The sequence below is a fragment of the Rattus norvegicus genome, chromosome 18 (assembly GCF_036323735.1).
Source record: "Rattus norvegicus strain BN/NHsdMcwi chromosome 18, GRCr8, whole genome shotgun sequence".
In the NCBI taxonomy this organism is placed as follows: Eukaryota; Metazoa; Chordata; class Mammalia; order Rodentia; family Muridae; genus Rattus; species Rattus norvegicus.
In genome coordinates, this window is record NC_086036.1 from 60,124,400 (window position 1) to 60,148,633 (window position 24,234).

At 45.0% G+C, this 24,234-nt stretch overlaps 1 protein-coding gene across 1 annotated transcript in view; it reads left to right on the top strand.

Moving 5' to 3' along the window:
* The window catches only part of Onecut2 (one cut homeobox 2), a 59,129-nt gene that overhangs the window by 22,433 nt on the left and 12,462 nt on the right, over window positions 1-24,234 (top strand). The window lies entirely within an intron of this gene.

Below are 24,234 nucleotides of genomic sequence, written 5' to 3' on the forward strand. Positions count from 1 at the left end.
ACTCCCAAGCATTAATTGTCCTGGTGGTTTCGTGGCCACATTATTTCATATTCATTTGTGTTTTCATGAAAGATTACAACGCTAATTAGAGCAGCTTCCAGTTAATTCACTTGATGATTCATTACCTCTCTCCCCTCCCGGTGTTCTGCATGTGGTCATCCCGGAGAAAGCATCGAGGGGTAATTACAGTTGTATTCCCTGAGTGATCGCCTAATGCCATTACTTCTGATCCACCTGCACAGCCCAGCAGCTACGACGGGGTCTGGTTACAGCTGCACCCCGGTCCTTGGCCTGCGGATGTCCAGGGAGAGGGGAGGAAGAAGGGAAGCTTACAGTGAGACCCTGTGCTTAGAAAAACATCCAGGACAGCAGAGAGAGGAGAGCAGACCCTTTGAGAGAGAGGAACGAGGGAGCTTTGGCATGTGAACATCACATTGGCTCCTTCTGCAGCCCAGATAAGGAAGGATGGTGGGCATTCATGCTTTGAACTCAGCATGCATGTGGCCGTGCTAGAGTTTCCCTTCTCAACACTCTGCTGTTTTGTTCTTTTAGTAAGACGTTTGGGGGGGGGCTATTAGCATGGCTGCTATCAAGTAGAAAATAACTGTTGGGAAGGATGTGGAGAGACTGGAGGCTTAGGTACCACCAATGGGAATGGAAAGTGCTAAGGGTGGAAGCAGAGTGGTAGCGGGAATTAAATATTTTGTTTGGCAATACGACCTCTAGGTCCATACTTGAAAAGAACAGAACACGAGGTCTCAGGAAATGCTTGTACACAAATACACACCTTCGTTTGTTGCTATAGACAAAGAGAGGAACTTCAGCGTTCATGGGCAGATAAGTGAGCAAACACCATGCATTAAAACATGTATTGGACTATTAGCCTTTGAAAAGAAGGAAATTTTGACAGGCATGGTGGCACAGGCTGATAACTCCAGTACTCAGAAAGCTGAGGTTGGAGGACTGGGACTTAGAGACCAGTCTGGGCTACAGTGCAAGAGCTTATATGAAAGAATTGAGAGAGAGAGAGAGAGAGAGAGAGAGAGAGAGAGAGAGAGAGAGAGAGACAGAGAGACAGAGAGACAGAGAGAGAGACAGAGACAGAGAGAGACAGAGAGAGAGACAGAGAGAGAGAAGGAGGAGAAGGAGAAGAGGAGAGGAGAGGAGAGGAGAGGAGAGGAGAGGAGAGGAGAGGAGAGGAGAGGGAAGGAAGTTCATTCTGATTCATGGTGTGATATAAGTGAGCCTTAAAGACATTATAAGGCAGTTACTGGAAAGCAAATACTGTATGATTTTACTATAAAGTGTCTAGCATAGTAAGTCACACAGAAACAGAAAGCAGATGTGGGTTGGCGAATGCCTGTAATCTCAGCACTGGGGAGGCAAAGGCAGGATGATCCAGGAATTCAAGGTCATCTTTTACTGCATAGCAAGTTCAAGGCCATCCTGGGCTATGTGAAACTGCTCCTAAAACAAACAAACAAGCAAACAGCAGAAGGAAAGAAAGTGAGAACAAACAGAATGGTAGTTGCCAGGGAGGAAGGAAAACAGAACTGCTTAATGGGCTAGAGTTAAGAGTTAAAAATGGTTACGATGAGAGCTGAGTGCAGTGACCTGTGACCCAGCACTGACAGACTGAATGGACAGAGAGAGTAAGATCAAGTCTTCAAATCAGCCTATGCTACATCAAGAGACTGTGTGTGTGTGTGTGTGTGTGTGTGTGTGTGTGTGTGTGTGTGTGTGTGTGTGTGGTGTGTATAGGTTGGCAAATTTTACATTATATAATATATTTTACACAGAAAAATGTAATTATATTGTAATGGATGCTCAATTTTTTAACATTTGAAAATAATTAAACAAAGTTCTGCTGTAATATTACTCTCCTTCTTTCAGTTTACCTAGGCATTGCATTAAAGTCTTGTTGTTGGGGCTGGAGAGATGGCTCAGTGGCTAAGAGCAGGCACTTAGCTGCTCTTCCAGAGGACAAATCCAATCCCCAGCACCCAAGTGGTGGCTCACTACAGCCTGGAACTCCAGTTCCAGGGGCTCTGGTGCCCTCTCTTGGCGTCTGCAGGCATTGCATGTACATGGTGCATAGATATACAGGCGGGTGAAATACCTAAACACATACATTAAAAGTAACTCTGCCAGAGCCTGACGAATACAGAGGCAGATGCTCGCAGCCAACCTGACTGAGCACGGGGGCCCAAGTGGAGGAGTTAGAGAAAGGATTGAAGGAGCTGAAGGGGTTTGCAACCCATAGGAAGAACAACAATGTCAACCAACCAGACTCCTCAGAGCTCCCAGGGACTAAACCACCAACCAAAGAGTACACATGGAGAGACCCATGACTCCAGCCGCATATGTAATGGAGGATGGCCTTGTCAGACATCAGTGGGAAGAGAGGCTCTTGGTCAGCTCAATGTCCCAGTGTAGGGGAATGCCAGGGTGGGGAGGCAGGAGTGGGTTGGTGGGTGTATGGGGGAGCACCCTCATAGAAGCAGGGGGAGGGAGGATGGGATAAGGGGGTTCTGGAGGGGAAATGGGAAAGGGGACAACATTTGGAATGTAAGTAAATATCCAAAAAAGAGAACTTGTATCTGAAAATAATAACAATAGTAGTAATAATTTTTAAAACACCAAATAAATGGAAGCAATCCTAATGAACAATAAACAATAAAACCTTTGTCAGTGTAAAAATCAAACTATAAATAGTTGCGGTAAAGTCCCCTTTGCCTGCTCCCCTTAATCTCTTTCTCCTACGTTACTTCTCTGAGGAAAGCTCTGTTTGGGCTGCAAAGGAGTCTGCCCATCCAGGCATGCGTTCCATTTACCTACACACGTACCTGTAGAGATTTTATCACGCAAAAGTATCGTGAGTGTTGATTTGATATGAGGGCTTCACATAGGCCTCGTTGTTCCAGGGCTCCTCAGTTTCCTTTAAAGTACATGTCAGCTCCCACTGTAGCACAGTATGACATAAAATTGACAATTTCATTTAGTCATCCTTGTATTGCCGAGCAGCTGGACAGCCTTTATTATTGTTCTTGTTTGAGAGACTTCCTGTTTGGCCCCGTCTTGCCTAGAACATATTCTCCTACCCCAGCTTCCTGGGTGCTGTGATTACAGTTACAGACCAACCAACCATAAAGGACAAGGCTGTTGATCCTTTGAGTTCTTTTTCTTGATAACCTACTTTGCACAAACACCTGCGTGTGCCCGTGTGCCCGTGCAAATGCTTCCTATGGTAGACATTAAGAGATGCTCTGCTCTTCCACACCTACCAATAAGAAACCCCTTATCCTCTTCGTGGTAAATGAGTTAAAATAGACTTTGTGGTTTCTTGGTGATTTTTTTTTCTATTACTTCCAGTGAATATGGAGATACTCACCTACTTTCCAGCAACATCCATTTCCTTTTGACAATGTCCTGTTCCCATACTTTGTCTCTATTTTCTTTACATTAATATTTTTCTGTTCTTCACGTATTCTGCAGAGAAATCCTTTGTATTTTGCAAAGTATTGTCTCCCGTGCTAATTGGTTTTGGTTGTTTGGTTGAGGTTGGCGTTGGCTTTGTTCAGTTTAGCTTCAGTTCTTTGAGATGAGCTCAGGCTGTCCTAGAATTTTCTATGTAGCCCGTGAACTCACGAACTCAAGATTCTCCTGCTTTGGACTTTAGGATACTAGAATTATAAGTGTCTACTATCAGACATGGTCCCATGCTGTTTTATGAAACCTAATGTATTGCTTCCTTTCTGGTCTCTGTGACAGATCACCCTGACCAGGGCGACTTATACAGTTTATTTGGGTTTCAGTTCTAGAGGGTGAGAGGCCATGACAAGGAGGTATGGCAGCATAAAGCTGAGATCAAGCTAGTCTCCCTCTCAGAGGGAGAACTGCTCAGTCTAGAACTACATTCTGGTCATCATCTTCATCCCTATTGTAAATGTCTCTCAAGCACACGTCAGGTTCCCATACACACTTGGGCCTAGTCCCATACATCTGCTCTGCCCTGTGGATGCATTGGCTTCTCTGCCATGAGCGCCTTTAGTGACCTTTGCTAGAAGTGTCTCTAGCCCTGCCAGGTCTTATTTTTCTTCCTATCTTTTGTTTCTAAGTTTGTCTTGTCTGCCTTACTCTTCTACTCTTCCAGAGGGTTACAGAGCAGGATGCAATTAATAAACGACTTACATCTTCCTGACTGCATATAGGTCAAAGCCCCACGTGTTCCAATCTTTATGTCTTTCTTAAGGAAAAAAAGAGTTTGAGATTTGTCCTTTCCACTGTTTGGTTAAAGTCATTAGTAGTTACCCATGACCGTCGTGAAGGGCGTATCTTCCCGTTGCCTTTTTAATAGGTCATTTGTGATATGTAGGAAAAACAATCTATGCCCCTTTCAAATGTATTACTGTGGAGGCAAAATATATCTTGAAGTGCGTAACACATTGTTGTGTTATGAACACCGTTCCTGGGAAGGCATGATCAAATACCCACTTACCCCAAGCAGGGAACAATGACAAACCAAAGAGAGGAGACCACCAGATTCTACCGTGGTGACCAGTGCGCTTTACTGGGGTTACTGACAGGAGTGTGGGTCAGGAGTTACTTATAAGAAATGATTCTGAGTGACATCACCAAAGGCCCATCCCAGTGTGTGTAAGAGTTCACAAAAGCTGAGACCCGGAGCACACTGTGCAGCTCGCAGACAGCTCAATAAGTTTGAAAAAAGTGTCCTTTCTAGGTGCCTCAATTGGTCCAAGCCTCTTCCAGAAAGAGTTCCCCCTGAGAGAATCTCACAGCTGTCCTTGCTGCATATCTATACTTGCGGAGGGAGGAGCTTAGTGTTTCTGGTCAGTTTCAGGGACTTCCAGGAACCTCTGTGTTGTTTACTTCCTGAATTTCAGGAGCTTCCCTATGGGAGTAAATGTTTTACCTCTCCTTAGGACATTGTATTGTTTGACTTTTTCTAACAGTCAGTGCCTTTACAAACTTCCCTTCAAGACAGAAGTTTTATTATCAGAGAAAACTGATACACAACATAGACAAATACATGCTTACATTCTAAAGCAGATTGAATATTGCCAGCACTCCAGATGGAATATATGATGTTCCTTATCCAAACTCCTCAGAGGCAAAAAACTTCCTCAATAGTTCAACTTAGGGGTATTGCCTCTTGATTTATTTCAAGGGTCCTAACAGTCTTATGAACATCCCTAGCCACCAGTATAATTTAGCTTTTTGAGTTTTAACATTAATCTTACACACACACACACACACACACACACACACACACACACACACACACAGTTATCCCTTCTTTCCAAAGCCATTCCATCAAACCAGTATGCCACAACATTCTTGTATTGGCGAACTCTTAGGTCATTTCTAGTCTTATCACAAAGAGGACCACTCTGGATACTCTAAATGCATGTATACTGTAAATGAACACAGCATATATTCCAGTAGAGGCTTAGATTCCCTCAGAAGACCCTGAAACCAGGACTTAAAGATAAGTAGTCTATTTAGAAGGGGATTCTAGCAAGCACGAGTACAATAGTTCTCAACTTTGCGAACACTGAGACCCTTTAATACAGTTCCTCATGCTGTAGTGACCCCCCACCGTAAAATTATTTTCTTTACCACTTTGTAACTGTAGTTTTGCTAACGTTGTGAGTCATAATGCAAATATCTGATATGTAGGATATCTGCTATGTGACCCCTGTGAAAAGGTCATTCAATCCCCTAAGGGGTTGCCACCCACAGGTTGAGAATCACTGCACCAGTAAGAGGTTGGGAAAGTGACAGAAAGTCCAAGGAAAATTGTTTTATGAAATAACATTTCCAGTGTCAGCAACTGGACCTTGGCCTTCAGTGACACTCGGTAACATCCCATAGAAACCACATATTATGGATTTTTTGGTTTTGATGGTGGGTAAGTGCATAAAATATATTTGATACTGAGTATAAAATTTAATGTGAGGCTCCACAGCCTCTCATCTGTTTGCCCATTCTAATAGTGTAGAGTTCATTGAATTGTGTACATTTAAATTTTGGGCCTTAGCCTTGGTGTACAGTGTTTATAAGTTTTTTTAAAAAATAATAAAATTTATTTCAGAAAGGAAGAAAGAAATAGAAAGCACACATATATGCACACACACTTCAGAGTTGTCCTAGCTAAGGAAGCCAGTTCGTTTCATAGTCTTAATTATTCATTGGGGAATTTTAGAAGGGGCACCCTGGTCTTCCCATGGGCAACACAGGTTCTGGAATACAGAGGAGGCTTTTATCAGGGAATGACAGTGCTGGCACTTGTAGCAATTGGGAAAGATGTTGGCATGAACACATGATGAGGGCTCCTAGGGGCATGTGCCTGTGCCCAACACAAGCTACCCAAGGAGACCCTGTCCAAGCCCACATATATCAACCACTGAAGAGTCTGCCAAGCTCTCCCAGTGTGCCTTCCCAACATAGTCCAGTCAGCTCCCTACAGGACCAGCCTTGCAGCTCTTGAAGGTGAAACACATTTACATTTCTTGCCATTTGTACGTGTGCGCCCGTGTGTGTGTGTGTGTGTGTGTGTGTGTGTGTGTGTGTGTGTGTGTGTGATGCTTTAACTTGTAGTTCCTAGATTAGCAATAATTTTCAGTAACTTTTTATATACTTATTGGACATTCAGGTTTCCTCTGTGGAGTGCCTGCTGGAATCCCTTGTCTATTTTCATATTAGGATGTCTGAGCTTTGCTTATTGATTTCCGGTAGAGTGTATATATCCTGGCTCCAAGCCCTTTGCCAATAACATGTATGGCAAATATCCACGGTTCTCTTTCTGGTCTTATTACAGTCTCCAGTAAACAGACGTTCTTAATGTTAATGGGCCCTAATAGATCATTTTCTTTTGAATTAATACTTACTGAGTCTTAAGAGATCTTTCCCAGGATTATGATATATTATCCTGTCTTATTTTTGTGAGCAATTCTCTTCTCTTTCTCTCTTCTCTCCTCTCTCCTCTCTCTCTCTCCTCTCTCTCTCTCTCTCTCTCTCTCTCTCTCTCTCTCTCTCTCTGTATTCACATGAAGATTTGTGATTCATACAGAACTTGTGTTCTGTGTAAGAAATGAAGAGGTAGAGAATATACCTGGCCTGGTACGGGGCAGCCACTCAGTAGGTAAAGCGCTTACTGGGTAAGTATAAGAAGCTGAGCTTGAATACCCAGAGTTCACATTAAAGCCTAGCTAAAGCTTGGTAGTTGGTACAATGTTGCTTTGTGAAAAACATCTTGGCCATTCTGGGCTTTTTTTTCAAGACAGGGTTTCTCTGTGTACCTGTACTAGAACTCACTCTGTAAACCAGGCTGGCTTCGAACTCACAGAGATCCACCTGCTTCTGCCTCCCAAGTGCTGGGATCGAAAGTATGCATTACCACCAAGCTTAGCTTGGGCATTCTTTAGCAACCCTTGTACATCTCAGAATTAACTGATCAAACTCCAAAGACAGCCAAGAATGAAGGAAGGAAAGGAGGAATGGAAGGCCACTGGTATCTGATTGGAGACAGCATTGTGTTTTAGACCAATATGAAAAGAACTGAATCCTTCTGCCAAATCTGCCACTCCAGTTATTTAGATACTCTGTAATTCCTGTTAAGAAACTGGAAATTTTTTGCCAGACACTTGTAGACTTGTACAGTACTTGGTGTTAGATTGCACCTATGTACTTGTTTCCATCTCACTATAGGTAAATAGTATTTTTTAACATATGTGTGTGTTTACAGTATGCATGCACGTGCAAATGCATATTTGCATGTGTATGGGCACATGTGTTCAGGGATACGTACACATATATGCACATATGGAGGCTGCAGTAGAGTGTTTTGTTTGATTTCATCCCACCTTATATCCTGAGGGAGGTTTTCTCATTTGAACCCAAAGCTCACTGACTTGGCTAGTCTATCCAGCGAGCTTTCCCTCTGCCATCCCCTTTTCTACTTCTACCAGTAGACTGCCACCTCTACCTGGCATTTGTGCGGGTATTAGGGATCCGAACTCTAATCCCCACATTCGCACAGCAAGGGTTTTACTCACTGACCCATCTACTTATCCCAGATACACGATACTTTTTAATATTCTATGTGTAACATTATATCAAAATACTATTGTTTTGTCTACTAAGTTTAAGAAAAAATTTAATCCTTCTATTAATTTTAACAGTTTGCTTACTCTCAAGATTTTTTTATACAGATACAATATTGATTTTTTTTCATGTTTATCTTGTTACTGGTCATCTTATTGAACTTCCTTATTAGTTCTAATACTCAGTCTCAGGGGCTTTTGGATTCCCTAGATAAAAATGAGATTATCATGTAATGAAGGATGCAATGTTTCTGTCTGGAAAGAGTATAGGCTAGCTCTAAGTGTGAGGAGTTTGGAGTCAAACTACCCTAATTTCTTTTAGTTTTTTGAGACATGATCTCTCTGTGGCCCTGCCCCTCCCGGAACTCACTATGTAGACCAGGTTGGCTTTGAACTCACAGAGATTCTCCTGCTTCCCATTCCTGGGTGCAGGAATTAAAGGTTTTCATTCACCAGTATGCCTGACTGTAGAGTACCCTAGTTTTTATTCCAGCTTTGCTTCTTATTATATGACTGTAAGGAATTTGCTTAGTTCTCTTTACGCTGGTATCACTCATTATAAGCAGCCTCTCATGGAGTGGCTTCAGTAATTGGCTGACAGAGCTGTCCAAGAAAGAGAGGCACCTGTTCGTCTTCTTCTGCCAGCCAGTTTCATTACCTTCTAAATCTCAGCATCCTTTCCATTGGGTTTTGTTGTTGTTGTTCATTTGTTTCATTGTAATGGCTACTGGGCTACTTTCCCAACAGTGCTGGGTAGTAGTGGGATGTGAAGGCTTCACCTGAAGCCCTGAAGCATATCCTACTGATGTTGTTGTAGGGGAAGATATTTTTCCATATTTGATGTATCTGAAGCAGTAGGGTTAAATTTGTTATTCACATATAAATGAAAACGTTGGTGCTGAAATCATCTTTAAATACCACCGAGATGTGAGAGACCACCCATTTGCCTCCCCATCCACCTTCCCATCCACACACCTCCCCACCTATAGACCCATTCATATAACTTTTCCAGAGAACATGCTTTGTGACGCTGCAAACCTCCTGAGGATGCTTGCGATGACATCAGCACAATGCTCGCTGGCCATCCACTGTTAGAGAACAGCATCAGATTCCTGAGCTTTTTGTGTTTCATTAAACTCTTAGTGACTTGAAGTACATCTTCAAGCTATTTACCCTTTCAAGGAGGGAACACAGACTGTGTTCCTATGGGAGAGACTAGCTAAGTTCAGCACTGTGGGCACTGTGTCTGTTACCCCTCAATGCTGCTCCTACATTCCTCATTTTCTTGCAGTTTTTAAACATTTATTTAGTGTGCACACACATGCATTCTATAAATACACACATACATAAATATAAGCACACATGCATACACACACACACATACATACACACCTAAATATATAAATACAGTCTGCTTAGTCTGTTTAGTGTTACTTGTGTGTTTATAATTTCAGGGCTGGCCACTTGGGATTAGATAACCAGTTGGGGGGTTAATCCCCAGAGAAGCCTATTTTTCCCACTTTCAGCTTTTCTTAGTTGCCTGTTGTCTTAGAGTTTCTATTACTGTGAAGAGACAGCATGACTAAGGCAACTCATATAAAGGACAACATTTAGGGCTGGCTTACAGTTTCAAAGGTTTAGTCCATTAGCCTCGTGGTGGGAAGTATGGCAGTACCCAGGCTGACATGGTGCTGGAGGACCCGAGTTCTACATCTTGATCTGAAGTCAGTCAGAAGGAGACTGTCTTCTGCAGGCAGCAAGGAGGAGGAGGGTCTGGATCACACTGGTCAGACTTGGACATATATATGAGACCTCAAAGCCCCACCTCCACAGTAACAAAGTAACTCCCTCTAACAAAGGCTGCATCTCATCCAATACGGCCATACCTTCTAATAGTGCCACTTCCCCCGGGCCACATTCCACTCCCTGGCACCCATAGGCTTGTTCAAACACATGAGTCTATGGGGGCCATACTTAGCCATAGCATAATGAAAAAATGCCCTTAGTCCAACTGCAAAAGTCTGCATCTTCTATCACAGTCTCCACAATGTTTAGAAGTCCAAAGTTCCAAGTCCCTACTGAGATTCATTCCAGCCCTTAACTGTAATCCTCTATAAAATCAAAATCAAAAATCAGATCACATGCCTCCAGCATCGCAGGATGTACACTACCATCCCAAAATGTCGTCGTTAGGAAATACTGAACCAGAGCAAGACCAACTGAGCAGACTCTAAACTCTGCATCTCCACGTCCAATATCTAACTCCTTTCAGCTTTGTTGACTGCAACGCACTTCTTTCTCCTGGACTGGTTCCTCTTGCTGTTAGCAGCTTTCCTCAGAAGGTATCCCACAGCTCTGACCTCCCTAACATCTTGCGTTGTCACCAAGGCAACTTTAACGTCTTTGCTTCTTGTTCCAATATCTGGGATCAACACATGAACTTCTTGGGCTCCTCCAAAGGGCTTGGGTCACTTCAAGCTCTGCCCTCTGTAGCATTCTGGGCTCTGGCTAACTCCACTCCATTGCTACCGCTGTTCTTCATAGTCGTTCCATGGTGCTGGCATCTCCAATACGCTGGGGTCTTCTGCTGCAACAAGGCTGCACTTTTACCAATAGCGTCTCATAGACTCTCCTCATAGTGCCAAACCTCAACTTATTTGCATGAACTCTTCAGTCCTAGGCCTTCTGCCACTGAGGCTGCACCTTCACCAATGGCTTTCCCTGCCACCTCACAGTGTCAAGCCTCAACTGCTCTCCACTACACCTATGGTTCTTTGTCTATGGGTAGGGCACCATAAGACTTTGCATGTTAGGGTATCTATTGGTGTTGTACTTCTTCAGGCCTTGTTTAGACCGCCATATTGTTGAGACTTCCTGGGTATAGCTCCCTTGTTATTTCTAGAAGACACAATCTTCTACAGCAGCTTTTCTGTTTCTTTGGTTCTTTTATTCTTTCCACTCTTCCTCCTGCAATGTTCCCTGGGTCTTAGATGCAGAAGTTGTGTTCTAGATGTATCTACTAGGGCTGGACAGCCATGATCATGTGTTCTCTGTATTTTCACCGGTTGCGATTTCCTAGAATGGTCTCTCTCCTTCTGTGGTAGGAAGTGTTTCTGGGAGGGAAGAGAGATACACTTACCTGTGGTTCTGAGGATATATATTTAAAATAGTTAGGGATTATGCTCGTTGGTAAAGTGTAAGTCTTAGGTTCTACTCTATGATCTTGCTAGCTCTGGTGGTCAGATAGGTTTTCAGTACCAGGCATAATTTCTCTCCTGTTGAGTAGGCCTTTAGTCTATAGAGTGGTTAGTTACCACCAGGATATGAGTGCCACCATTGCACTTACATCTTGAGGTTATCGTGTCTTTCTGGTCATCATTGTGTTTCATGGGCAATGCAGCAGGGTAGGTCTACTGGATGCTTTCATCCCTTGAAAATTTCCATACAACCTTCTGGTGTGATGGATGCTAGCCTGAGGGAGGAGGCTTTCAGGTCATAATTTCCATACAACCTTCTGGTGTGCTAGCCTGAGGGAGGAGGCTTTCTAGTCATATCCAGCTCAGATCTCTGGATCTTGTGTCCAAAATTCATGGTGTCTTCAGCAATAGAGATTTATATCCAGCCTTGGGGAGGCAATCAAGAGCCACAGCCATAGACTGTTTCATTTTGAGAGTCTTTTTTTTTCCCTTGACCAAAAATTCAAAAAGATGTGTCTCATGTCTAATATTTTAAAGTTTTTAGGTAGTCTGTAATCCTTGGTATGAGTATTATCAGAAAAAATGGGGATAATTGTGTGTGTGTGTGTGTGTGTGTGTGTGTGTGTGTGTGTGTGTGTATACAGACTTACATGTATTGTATATAACTTAGGCAAATAAATAATGCTGTGAGTTGTTGTGAATTATTCAGACTTCTTTGGTATTACTTTATCTTCCTCCCTTTCTCCTTCTGTGCTGATACTTTCCCCTCAGTCCCCAGTTATAGTTTTACTATAGTTTAAGTTTTAGCTTTCCTTTTGTTCTTTGAAATAATTTTACTGGGAGGTTGAGCCTGCCCTGGATCTTCTAGCCATTTGAAATCAGATGTTCCTATCCAGAATCACCTGCTAGTTTTTGCAGCTCCTAGCTTTCTGGGTGGCTTGGAAGAATGCTAGCTCTGGCTATCTTTAGTTATGTGGAGAGCTGGAGATCTCTTCAGGACAGTATTCTGCTGGGCAGAATGGATGGTCAACAGTCGTAATTTCAAAGAGTAGAGTCTCCAAAGATTTATCATAGTAGGTAAGTGAGAAAACCTTACTGATCTGATGGGAAGACAACTGGACTCTCGAAGCTTCCATTCTTAACCATTCCCAAGGACCAAATAAACGCCACCTCTGGGAGTTCTAGCCTCTTTAACTCATCCATGCGGTCTGTAAATCCTGCTGTCTTTGAACATCACAGTTTCGTCAGTGAAGCTCGGCCATCTATCTGGCTTTAGCGGATCATTTGGTGATCATTGTTTCAACTGAAAAGGGAAGCAGAGGTAGAAAGCACATGGTCTCTCCACAGGCTTCCTGAGTGCCACTGGGGCCGGCTGCTGGTCGAGAGCCAGACATCTGAGCTCTCTCAGTTTATGATTCTCAGACCTTCGGTGACTTTGTCTTGATCGCAAAAAATAAGGACAGGAAATGGAGCTAGTTTTATCCAAAGACTGCCCCTGAGGCATTTGAACTGAGATCAGTCCCCGTGCTGCCTGTCTTTTGTTGGATGAGAAATGGACAACGTACTTTTGCCTTGTTGCTTATCAAGACCAGCTCGATTATACCTTTTCCAGCACTCACAAGAAAGCAGAACTCTGGGATGTGAAAGAAGGCTGTTCATCATCTATCACCCACATTTTCCAAAAGCGTAGAGGAGGAGAAGCTTGAAAACACCTCATGGCAAGCAATGTGCCACGGGTCAACAGCTAGGCTCAAAGCACAGCATGGACATGCATGGGCAGCACCAAGCCCCTTTGGCCTCCCAAATCTCTGCCTAGACTCCAGAATGTTCATATGTATACATATATGTGTGTGTGCATTCATTTGAAAGCCAGAGGTCAACCTTAGGTGTCATTCCTCAGGTGCCATTTATCTTATATTTGAGACAAGGTCTCCCACTGGTCTAGGATTCCAAATGTAGTCTAGGTTGTCTGGCCGGCAAGTCTCAGGAACCCACCTGGTTCTGCCTCCTCAGCACTGGGACTGGATTGCAAGGATGCACCAGCATGCCTTGCTTATTTGCATGTGGGTTCTGGGAGCCAGGCTCTTATGTCTATAAGATAAGCACTTACAGATTGAGTGATCATAGCCTCCCTTACTGAGCCATCTCCTCGGCCCCTTCTCTAGCTCCCACGTCCCTTCTCTTGCTCCCCCCGCTCCTACTGGCTCCTCTTCCCTCCCACTTATATTCGCTCTGATAAGCTGAGCTGAAGCTCTGAGCCTAGCATATGGGGTTGCTCATTTGTCAAGGATGCTGGGCCTAATGGAGGCTCTTCTTCCCAAGGTTTTGCATAAACCCACAATGATAAGAATATGAGAAGAGAGGAATCCAGTAATTACAAGTGCCCCATTCTGGTTTTTGTGGCACATTGCTTCTTCTCTTGGCCTCCCAGATAGATGTTTCTTTTTTAGATATGGCTGACTCTGCCACTTCAGTGGAATGGCATAAGGTCTGTGGAGACAGAGTTCCTAAGGAAAACCAACTTTTTCCTTTTAGACAAAGCCAGCATGCTTCCCATCTGACTCTGACCAAGGGAGAGGATTAAATGAAGTTAAGAGTTTAGCTTTCTTTTTCTTTATTTATTGGATATATTTCTTTATTTACATTTCAAATGTTATTCTCTTTCCCGGTTTCCTGTCCATAACCCCTCAGCCCCTCCCTCCCCCTCCCCCATAAGGGTGTTCCCCTCCCCATCCACCCCCCCTTACCGTCCCTCTCACATTCCCCTGCACTGGGGGTCCAACCTTGGCAGGATCAAGGGCTTCCCCTTCCACAGGTGCCCCAATGAGGCTATTAAAAGCTTAGCTTTCAAGAACCAAGTTGACAGTACTAAGTCTATGGGTATCTAGACCGTAATGTGCCAGAAAACAGGCAGGCAGGGAATACTTGAAAACTAGTTTCCTAAATTCATGGAACAAAACATAACAGAATAATAATTTTCAAATCACTGTGTTCCCAAAGTAAGTCCTTTCTCCACCAAGATAAACCCACCTGACCATTGGTAGCCAACGGAACCGTTGAGACCCAGTCTCTTGTGTGTCAGCCTCTTTCCCCCTTGTCCCTTTAGCAATGTGCTGGCACCCATCCCTCTGCTGGCCCAAGCAGCCTGCAGAACTATGATTTACCAGCACTGATGACTGAATGAACATTAAATATGTACCAGCACAGTGTGTGGGTCCCGCTTGCTTCCTTGTTTGAGTGCAAGGGATCCAATTATTCTTCCTGTAGAGTCTCTTGACTGTGCAAATTACTTCCAAAGAAAGGGTTAGCTTGCTATTCGGTCAGTACTGAAGAGTCACTTCCTAAAAGCAAAGAAGTGAAGGGAGTTAATTTCCTTTCTTCTTTACTCAAAAGCCCATCATCTTTGCAAAAAGTAAGACCAGTGGCCCAAATGGGAACTTTCTGCCATTGATGTTTTCCAACCCAGTCTCCCTGGGTCTCTCATGGGATGTGCCTTCTTGCTGAAGGTCAGTCCCCCCACTCACCCCCCTTTAATACAATCCCTAGCTTCAGGCTCTTCAGCTGAAAAGGCAAAGGCTTCTCCTGTGAGCTTCAGACCTACAGAATTGCAGATGCCGACAGACTCACACCTTTGAGGGTTTCTTCTTCCCACCTCCACCCTCTGTGCTGGCAAGATGGTAATGAACTCATCAGAGGAGTATTTACTGATTGCCAAGCGGAGAGAGTGTGGTGGTTGCATTATTTCCTAGGGACTTACAGACCCATCCCAGATAGAATGTATTTGAACATAAATTAGTGATGACAGGAAACACCAGGGCTCCAAAGCCTTTTAGGCCCTCTGACACAGGCAAAATAAGAAGAAGAAGAAGAAAAAAGTGTGCCACCGCCTTATCTTATTCTTTTGCATGAAGCTGGGAACTACATGAAAAATCAAGGAAGACAGAACCCACAAACTTGTACATGCCTCTAGCCCCATGGCAAGCTCATGTACGTATGGGAAGTGGCCTTTGAAAACGTGTGTGTATGTCTCTGTATTGAGTGTGCATCACATGTGTGCAAGTGCCCACAGAGGCCAGAAGAGAGGGCCTGGAGCTCACTTGGTCATTTTCCAGCACTGCAAATGCCTTTAATCATGGAACTGTCACTCCCACCCTTCAGATCGTGAACTCTAAACCTCACCTCCTGAAACCACTTTCCTTTTTCTCTATGAAAGAGAAAGAAGAGTGTCACATAGTCTGAACATCTGTGTGCTGAGTGAGACAGCAAGCATTGTTTGTGTGTTGGGGAACAGTGTGTGTGTGTGTGTGTGTGTGTGTGTGTGTGTGTGTGTGTGTGTGTACAAATGTGTGTGGAGACCCGATGCTATTGTCAAGTACTGTTGCCCGCTACCTTATTTCTGAGGCAGGGAGCTTCCCTGAATCAGGAGCTCATTGATCTATTGAAGCTGGCCAGCCAATCAACTCCAGGGACCCTCCTGTCTCTATTCTCCTAGCTGTGGAGAAATAGACACCACCAATGTGCTCAACTTTTTACATGGGAGGTAGCCATCCAGACTCAGGCTCTCGTGTTTGCATGGGAGGCATTTTCCTGACCAAGTCATGTCCTCCACCCACAGCTGGTCTGTTGATGATCTAGAGTGGTGGGCACCAGAGTCCCCACTAGGTAAAGCAAGTAAGGCTGAAAGTGGCCAGTGAAGGACTGGAAGAGTGCTTGCTTTCTAGATGAGGTTTCTCCCCTGCATTTGACTCACCCAAGGAGCAGCAAGGCCAAGGTTGTTCTTGGCTTTAATGTCCGCTGTCTCTCACCACAATTAGGTTGCATAACATAACCACAAAGCTGGTGGTATAAGTCAGCATTTATTTCTGTCCAGAACTCTGTGGGTTGGCCTGGCTGTTTTGCTGATCCAGACCACACTTGGCTGATCTCAACTGTACTTACCCAAGCCTCTGCAGTCACCTGCTGGGACGGCTGGGAATGATCTAGTACTGTGGAGTCGAGTCACCCCATCTCCTCCTGCCGCTAGCCTCAGTTTATTGGTAGAGCTCTCCGAGCCTAGACAGACTTTCATCCAGTCTGACTGTGCTAACGCTGGGCCCCAATCACAAGTCACCAGACTGGCTCCTGACACCCAGCCTTGAGCATCTTTGGCTGACACCATGTTTTGCTGATGGGGCCAGAGCCTTATCTCAGCTCTCAGCGATGACCTCTGTTTTCTTCGCTATGATGAAAGACCTCAGGCTGGGTACTTTACGAAAAAGAGGGGTGCATTCAAGTCAGGTTCAGTGACGTGGTATTGGTGTCAGTGTGGCTTTAATGAGGACTGTAGAGCTGAAGACCATATGGCAGACTTTATGACAAGTGAGAGGGAAAAGAGATCATAGAGTGGAGCAGGAAGCTCGAGGGAGACATGTGAGACCCATGAGAATCCTACAAGAGTTATATGAATTACTCTCAAGGCACACCTTAGTAACCTCAGGCCTTCCTACCAGGCAGCTGCCTCTCAATGCACTGCCTCGAGCATCCACATTGAACCCTTAGAACCCAGAACACACTTAAACTTTATCCAAACTGTAGTAACCTCTTTTGGGTGCACGTGCTTCTGGGTTCAGAGGGGAGAGGGTTAAAAGGGAAGGTTATTTATGAAGGTTCTGGGTGTCGCCAGATCCACACAGGAAGCAGTGTCGTACATGGAAGTGATACATGAGCTGGGTGGTGAGGTGGGAGGAAGGAGAAAAGAATGCCGGATGCAGGACAGAAAGGACAGCTGGATTCTTGGAGGACAAGGGTGGACAAGGCGGTCCTAGAAGAAAACATCTGAGACCCGAAGGGAAACGGAAACAAGTCTAGAAGAAACATAGATCAGGGATGAGGGAACAAACCAGGGTCCCCAAACTTTGGGATCCCCCTAGACCACATTCATCCTGCTACGGCTTGGTACCCAGGGCTTGCTGAGGCCGCTCTTTCCAGCAAAGAATTCATAAGCCTCCGCTGAGACACTATATTTCTCTGCACACTCATCCCCTGAAGCCGCTAGTGGAGGAAGGATGACAATATCTCTTCCTGTTTAATGAGGCCACTGGGCAGGGGTTCTATCATTATTTCGCAGTAATAATTCTGTTGCAGATCTCCAGGCTTAAAGAGAGTACCAGCCTTGTCTTAGTCAGGGTTTCTATTCCTGCACAAAATATCGTGACCAAGAAGCAAGTTGGGGAGGAAAGGGTTCATTCAGCTTACACTTTCCACACTGCTGTTCATCACCAAAGGAAGTCAGCACAGGAACTCACACAGAACAGGAAGTTGAAGGCAGGCCCTGATGCAGAGGCCATGGGAGGAAGCTGCTTACTGGCTTGCTTCCCCTGGCTTGCTCAGCTTGCTCTCTTATAGAACCCAGGACCACCAGCCTAGGGATGGCGCCACCCACCATGGGCCCTCCCACCCTTGAAGCTCATGGAGGCATTTCCTCAAGGGAGGCTCCTTTCTTTGTGATAACTCCAGCTTGTGTCAAGTTGACACCCAAAACCAGTCGTAACCAGCCTGGTACAAGAAGGGCACTCACTGGGGATCTGAATTTGCAAAGTCCAGGCAATGTGGAGCACTGTCACTTCAGAAGGGGGCGTTCAAGCCTTGGTTTAGGTCCCCTTTACCTCACAGAGCTCCTAGGGAGGTTGAGAAAGGAATTTCTTTTTTTTTATTTATTTTTTTTATTTTATTAACGAGTATTTCTTATATACATTTCGAGTGTTATTCCCTTTCCCAGTTTCCGGGCAAACATCCCCCTCCCCCCTCCCCTTCCTTATGGGTGTTCCCCTCCCAACCCTCCCCCCATTGCCGCCCTCCCCCCACCAGTCTAGTTCACTGGGGGTTCAGTCTTAGCAGGACCCAGGGCTTCCCCTTCCACTGGTGCTCTTACTAGGCTATTCATTGCTACCTATGGGGTCAGAGTCCAGGGTCAGTCCATGTATAGTCTTTAAAAGGGGAACAAGAATACCCTTGGCAGGGAAGAGAGAGGCAAAGATTAAAACAGAGACTGAAGGAACACCCATTCAGAGTCTGCCCCACATGTGGCCCATACATATACAGCCACCCAATTAGACAAGATGGATGAAGCAAAGAAGTGCAGACCGACAGGAGCCATATGTAGATCGCTCCTGAGAGACACAGCCAGAATACAGCAAATACAGAGGCGAATGCCAGCAGCAAACCACTGAACTGAGAATAGGACCCCCGTTGAAGGAATCAGAGAAAGAACTGGAAGAGCTTGAAGGGGCTCGAGACCCCATATGTACAACAATGCCAAGCAACCAGAGCTTCCAGGGAGAAAGGAATTTCTAAGCCTGCTGACCCTCCACAAAGAGGCGCTGCTGAACTTTAAGGAACCGTGAGTGGGAATCCATACCTCTGCTCTGCCTTCCTCTCAAAAATATGTGGAAAGAAAGTGTAAGGCGGCATCTTGGAACTAGCTTTGATTCTGTTGGTGCTTGATCTTCTGAGCTTCTCATTTTCCTCAGGAAAGTGACAGAGTCTGGTCAGACAAGGACCCTAAAGATCTATGATTGTGACAAAGACCAGGCTGCAGGGTGTAAAAGGTGTCCAGGTGACCAGGCTTGTTCTTAGAATCCCAGCAGGTTATCAGAGGCAGGAGGATTGCCACAAGTTCAAGGATAGCCTGATCAAACACAGCAATCTCTGGGCCAGCCAGAGCTATGTGGAACTTTTTTAAAAAGTAAAGCAAAGCAGAATAGTGTTTAGGTGCTTGAGAAGCTAAAGGTATTGAACTTATTGGATAGATCATGAGTCAAGGTAGTGTATGGTACCAGCATGACCCCACCTACTTGTAACTGCCTCCAGAACCACCCAGACACTGCTTTAAACATGCACACATGCATGCGCGCACGCACACGCACACACACACACACACACACACACACACATGCATTCATACATGACGCACACATTCCCAATGTCTTCCATAGGTGCAAATTATCTCTGTTCTGATAAACTCTGCCTCAGGTCTCTGGCCATATTCCTGCATGTTGCCCATGGTGAGCAGTGGGCAGAGCTAAAGACCCAAGTATCAGAGGACAATGGAGACCCCAGAATTCCATGAGCAGCCCCTCCCGGAACAAATAAGGCACAGTAATAGAGAGAGTCTGGATGGAGATATCTATAAGAGGGTCAGTCTGGAGAGAATTAAGGATCTCTTAATTAAGAAGTATCAGCTATGAGAAAGGGTCACATAGCTGGCTTTACAGTTTCTTTATCTTATCAACATCCCTGTTACCATATAGGAGACAAATAAGGTAGCATCCAGGTAAAAGGTAAGTTGACATGTTGAGATATGAGACTTGGCTTATGCCTGGACCAGACCCTCCCTTAGAAACTAATAGTTAAAAACTCAGTATATCAATGAGCCTTCATTTGTAGGCTGGTATTTGGCTGTTGCCCCTTGCTATTAGACACAGGTTATGGACAGATCTGTGGATTCTTGTCTTTCCCTGCCTGCTCTGGCCCAAAATGACCAATCTGAGTCAATGGAATTCCTTCTGGAAAGAGGGAAAAGGCATGGTTGCGTGGGTAGCTCACCTCATGTTAGGTAACCCAATGATTATCCCCATCTCTGAGCTAGGACTGAGCTGGAACTCCCTTACACGTCACATAAGGAGGTGAGGCCATAAATGACTGGAAACCTCCCGGATTTACACTCCTCACTAGCACCAAGTCCAGTCACTGGCTGACCTATGTTATCCCTGCTTTCTTTCCTTGAGAAGAGAGGAAGAGAAACAGATACAGTTGGTCAGACTGAGATGGGATCTACTGTCTACTGCAAATTTTCCCCCAGGCAGCTGGAAGCTGGGTAGGACTGACCAGCACTGGGCTGCGGCGAGCCTCCATCAACGTCGCCTGTGAACATCTGCTGTTATGTGGGCTCTCTGACCCATTCCTTAGGCGTACAGAGCCACCTGGCACTTTCCTAGCCATTCAGAAAGGGGTATGTATTGACTGTAGAATGTAGTATCTTGACAATACCTGAACCGTTTGCAGACTATCTGTGTCTATGGGGATAGTTGGCTCAGTGGCTTGTTTTAAGAGTGCTGAACTTCACAACCCCACACCACATGTCATTCCATCTGTTGACTCTTTTTTTAGACTTTCAAAGCAAATAAAACTTTATTTCATTTTGTTTCTGAGCAACTGACCCCCCTTTTTGGCTTCTTTTAACATAATATTTTAATTTACTCTTTGAGAATTTAATATGTTCATATGATGTATCTTGATCATGCCCCTTCCTTGTCCCTGCTTCCAGTTCCTTCCACATTTCCCTCTTTCACATCCCTCTCCCAACTTCGTGTCTTCATTTTTATAGCTCGTCGTCAATGGAGTCCAATCAATGCTCAACTACACATGGGTGAGGGGCCGTCCACTGAAGCCTGGCTAACCTATCACACCCATAAAGAAAACTGGCTCTCTGTCTCTTGGCAGCCATCAACTGCCAATAGCTACTCAACCAGGGGTGAGGATTGTGAGCTCTTCTCCCATTCATGCTGGCATCATGACTGGCTTGAACTTGTACGGGCACCAACATTTCTGGGAGTTCATGAGGACAGTGGTCTTGCTGTGTCCAAAGACACTGTTTTGCCCCAGCCTTCCTCAAGCTCCAGCTCTTAGAGTCTTTCTGGTCCCTCTTCTACTAGGCTTCCTGACCATTGGGTGGGAGGGCCATGTTATTCATGTCCCATTTACAGCTGAGCACGTCACAGATACACGTTCTCCACCTTTGAACCACGGCCCAGTGAGTTAAACCACAAAGTCAGTGAGTTAAAATCGTGAGTTGCCAACTCCCAGATGTTAACACCTTGAGCAAGTTCAGTCCTACTACGTCACTACTCTGGCCTTTTTGACAGACTGTCCACTGACAGACTCTAGGCCGTAGCAGTCCATTGGCTGGTGTGGAACCCAGAGGCTTCAGAAAGCAATTGGAAGGGAATAGGAAGAAAGTATTGGTCTATTATTTCTACGCAGGGCTGAACATTTTAAGCATTTAATATTTTTCTAAGTCTATAAATCTAATATGAATACCTATCTTATCTGTAGCTCACCAAACAGAATCTGACAGCCAATGTGGGCTTCTCCCACACAGTGTAGTCAGCCTCCTAAAAGCACAAACAGAGGCTTATCTGAAGGGTGATCAATATTGGTATGAAAACTGAGGGCTGGTGACTAATCCGGAGGAGGGTGAGTTGACAGAGGACTTTAGCCAATGTTTACAGAAGACATTCGCTCCGAATTTATCAGGTGATAATTGCACATTGATATTTATTATGAATCCTCCAGATTCCTCCACCCCAGGAGGTCAGGGCACAGCTGGTGTCTTTGGTACAGCACATGCTTCTCAGATCTCAGAAGAGCCTGGGGGAAGCACAGTATCCCTCTAGATCTCAGGAGAGGAGTCCTAACAACTACCCTCCACAGACGTCCCTCCCCTTCCAACAGATACTGTTCTCTGGAAGGAAAGGAGGAAGCCTGGCCTCAGGACCATCAAGTTCACTTCCTAGGTGTCCCCTTATTTCTTTTAAGATGAAAATCATCCTGCCTGATGTCTATAGCTCAGAGTTGCTGGAGTAGTGTGGTGAGTGGTCACTGGCACTGTGGTTTCCTTATTTGACTCAAGGATACAGGCCCTGAATGGTTAGGATACTCTGAGATCCCAAGCCTTAGAAGTAGAATTCAGAATTTGAACCCAGGTACCTCCGGCCACAGAGCTTTGAACATAAGCAGGTGCTCCTGGGAGATCGTAGAGTACACGTTATTCGGGCTGAGGCATGTGGACCATCTGGGGCAGCATCACCTAGAAGCTAATCTAGGTGCAGAATCTCAACATTGGTGCCCCACCTCACACCCATAAAGCCGCACTGCTTCCACATCTGTATTTATAAAGTGCTCTTCCGGTGACTCTGGCTCAGAATCACTTTGATAGATGAACTGAAACATGACATGAGAGTCTCGCCATGGGCCGGATGGGAGCCTCTATAATCACAAGCTGTGAGAATCTGGTGGTGTGGACAGGGGCAGGAATGCACAAAGAAGTGTGCAAGGAAAACTGTGCAAGTGTGGAGTGGCAGGCAGTCTCAGTAACTATAGTCTGACACCACATCTCCAGGGACTCTCCCTTCGTGAGAAAACTCTAAGCCCTCCTAGAATATTTCTTGTGTGGATACCCTTACTTTTGGAAGACTGTGTGACACATTCTCATTGTTTCTTTGTTTCTTTTCTTCCCTTCCTTCCTCCTCCTCTTCCTCCTTCTCCTCTTCTTCCTTCTTCTTTTCCTCTTTCTCTTTTTTCTTCCTCCTCCTCTTCCCTCCTCCTCCTCCCTTTCCTTCTCAAGAAAAGAAGGACAAACCAGGAAGAGTTATTTGCCAAAACTGACATGTCCCAACAGTTTTCCCACCAGAGGTCCCTCTACTCCTGATGCCCTTGGAGGACAGTGTCAAATCTTGTTTACTTCAGGAGTGAGTCCTCTTTGTTTCTGTATGGAGCATAGATAATGTTCTCAAATTAGGTGAGAGAAGCTTCGGTTTACAGAACATTTTCCTCATGAGTGTTGTCCTTGAGTTAAATCTTCTAGTCCATTCCAGCTGCTATGGCAAAATATCATACTGAAGTTCATTCGTCTCAGTTCTGGAGGTTGTGGAGTAGAAGATCAGGGCCCTGCCTCCTGGTTCATGTTGTTGGTATTACAGAGCGTCCCCACACATTTGGAAGACACCCACTAGCACTCCTATAAGAACAGTAGTCCTACTCAGGAGGGCTCTACCCCCATGAACCAGTCACTCCTCCCCAACTCCACCCTCCTAATGCTGCCCCTTGACTAGGATCTCAGCATATGAATTTGGTAAGAGCCTATAAGCAGCTAGATAACCATGAATCCTAAACTCACAAGAGCACTGATATATCACTTCAAAATACAATGAGCAAGAATGCCCGGACTAAGGTCTAGGCACACATATACACCAGTGCTTTGAGATGTGCAGAAAAGCATCTACTCACCACTCAGCAGCATAAAGTCCCATCCTGGGGGTCAGGTACCCAGTGAAATTTGACTGTAGAAGAGGCTGCCCGGCCTATCTCCCCCTGTACTTTCTCAGGTAACACCGTCCAAGCTATGCAACACTCCCAGGAAGCTTAGGACTCTCTCAAATCACGGTAACCTGTGTTTTCACATCTCAACATTGTGACTTCTATGAGCTGCATTATTTAGCCCTCATGACACTGAGAACCACGTGTGCTGGCTGGTTTTATACCAGCCTGACACAAGCTAGAGTCATCTGAGAGGAGAGAGCCTCTCCTGAGAAAATGCCTCAGTAAGATCCAGCTGCAATGCATTTTCTTAATTAGTAATTGGTGGGGGACGGCCCAGCCCATTGTGGGTGGTGCCATCCCTGAGCTGGTGGCAGTCCTAGGTGCTATAAGGAAGCAGGCACATATCTGTTTTCCCATATTGGTTTCACCTTAAAGTGGCCAAAATAGAACTGACTAAATCAAATTTTCCATGATGATGATGATGATGACAATAATTTGTTGTTGTTTTGCTTTATAAATGTCTGGATGGACAGGATTTGGATTATGATGACTTTGTGTCATCACCTTAATTCCCATCCTGTTCACAATGTCTGGAATCATGTGAACTTCCAGCCTTGTTTCATGCGTCTGGACAGAGTGATTTCAGTCCAACCGACAACAGTTCCAGAGGGTGGATATGCTAAGGGGCGCGCGCACACACACACACACACACACACACACACACACACACACACACACACCAGTTCTTCCTCTGATGTACGGCCTTTTCACCTCTTCCACCACAGCTGGCTTCAGGGTTAAGCAGGCACAGGAGTAAAAGAGGAAAGAAAACA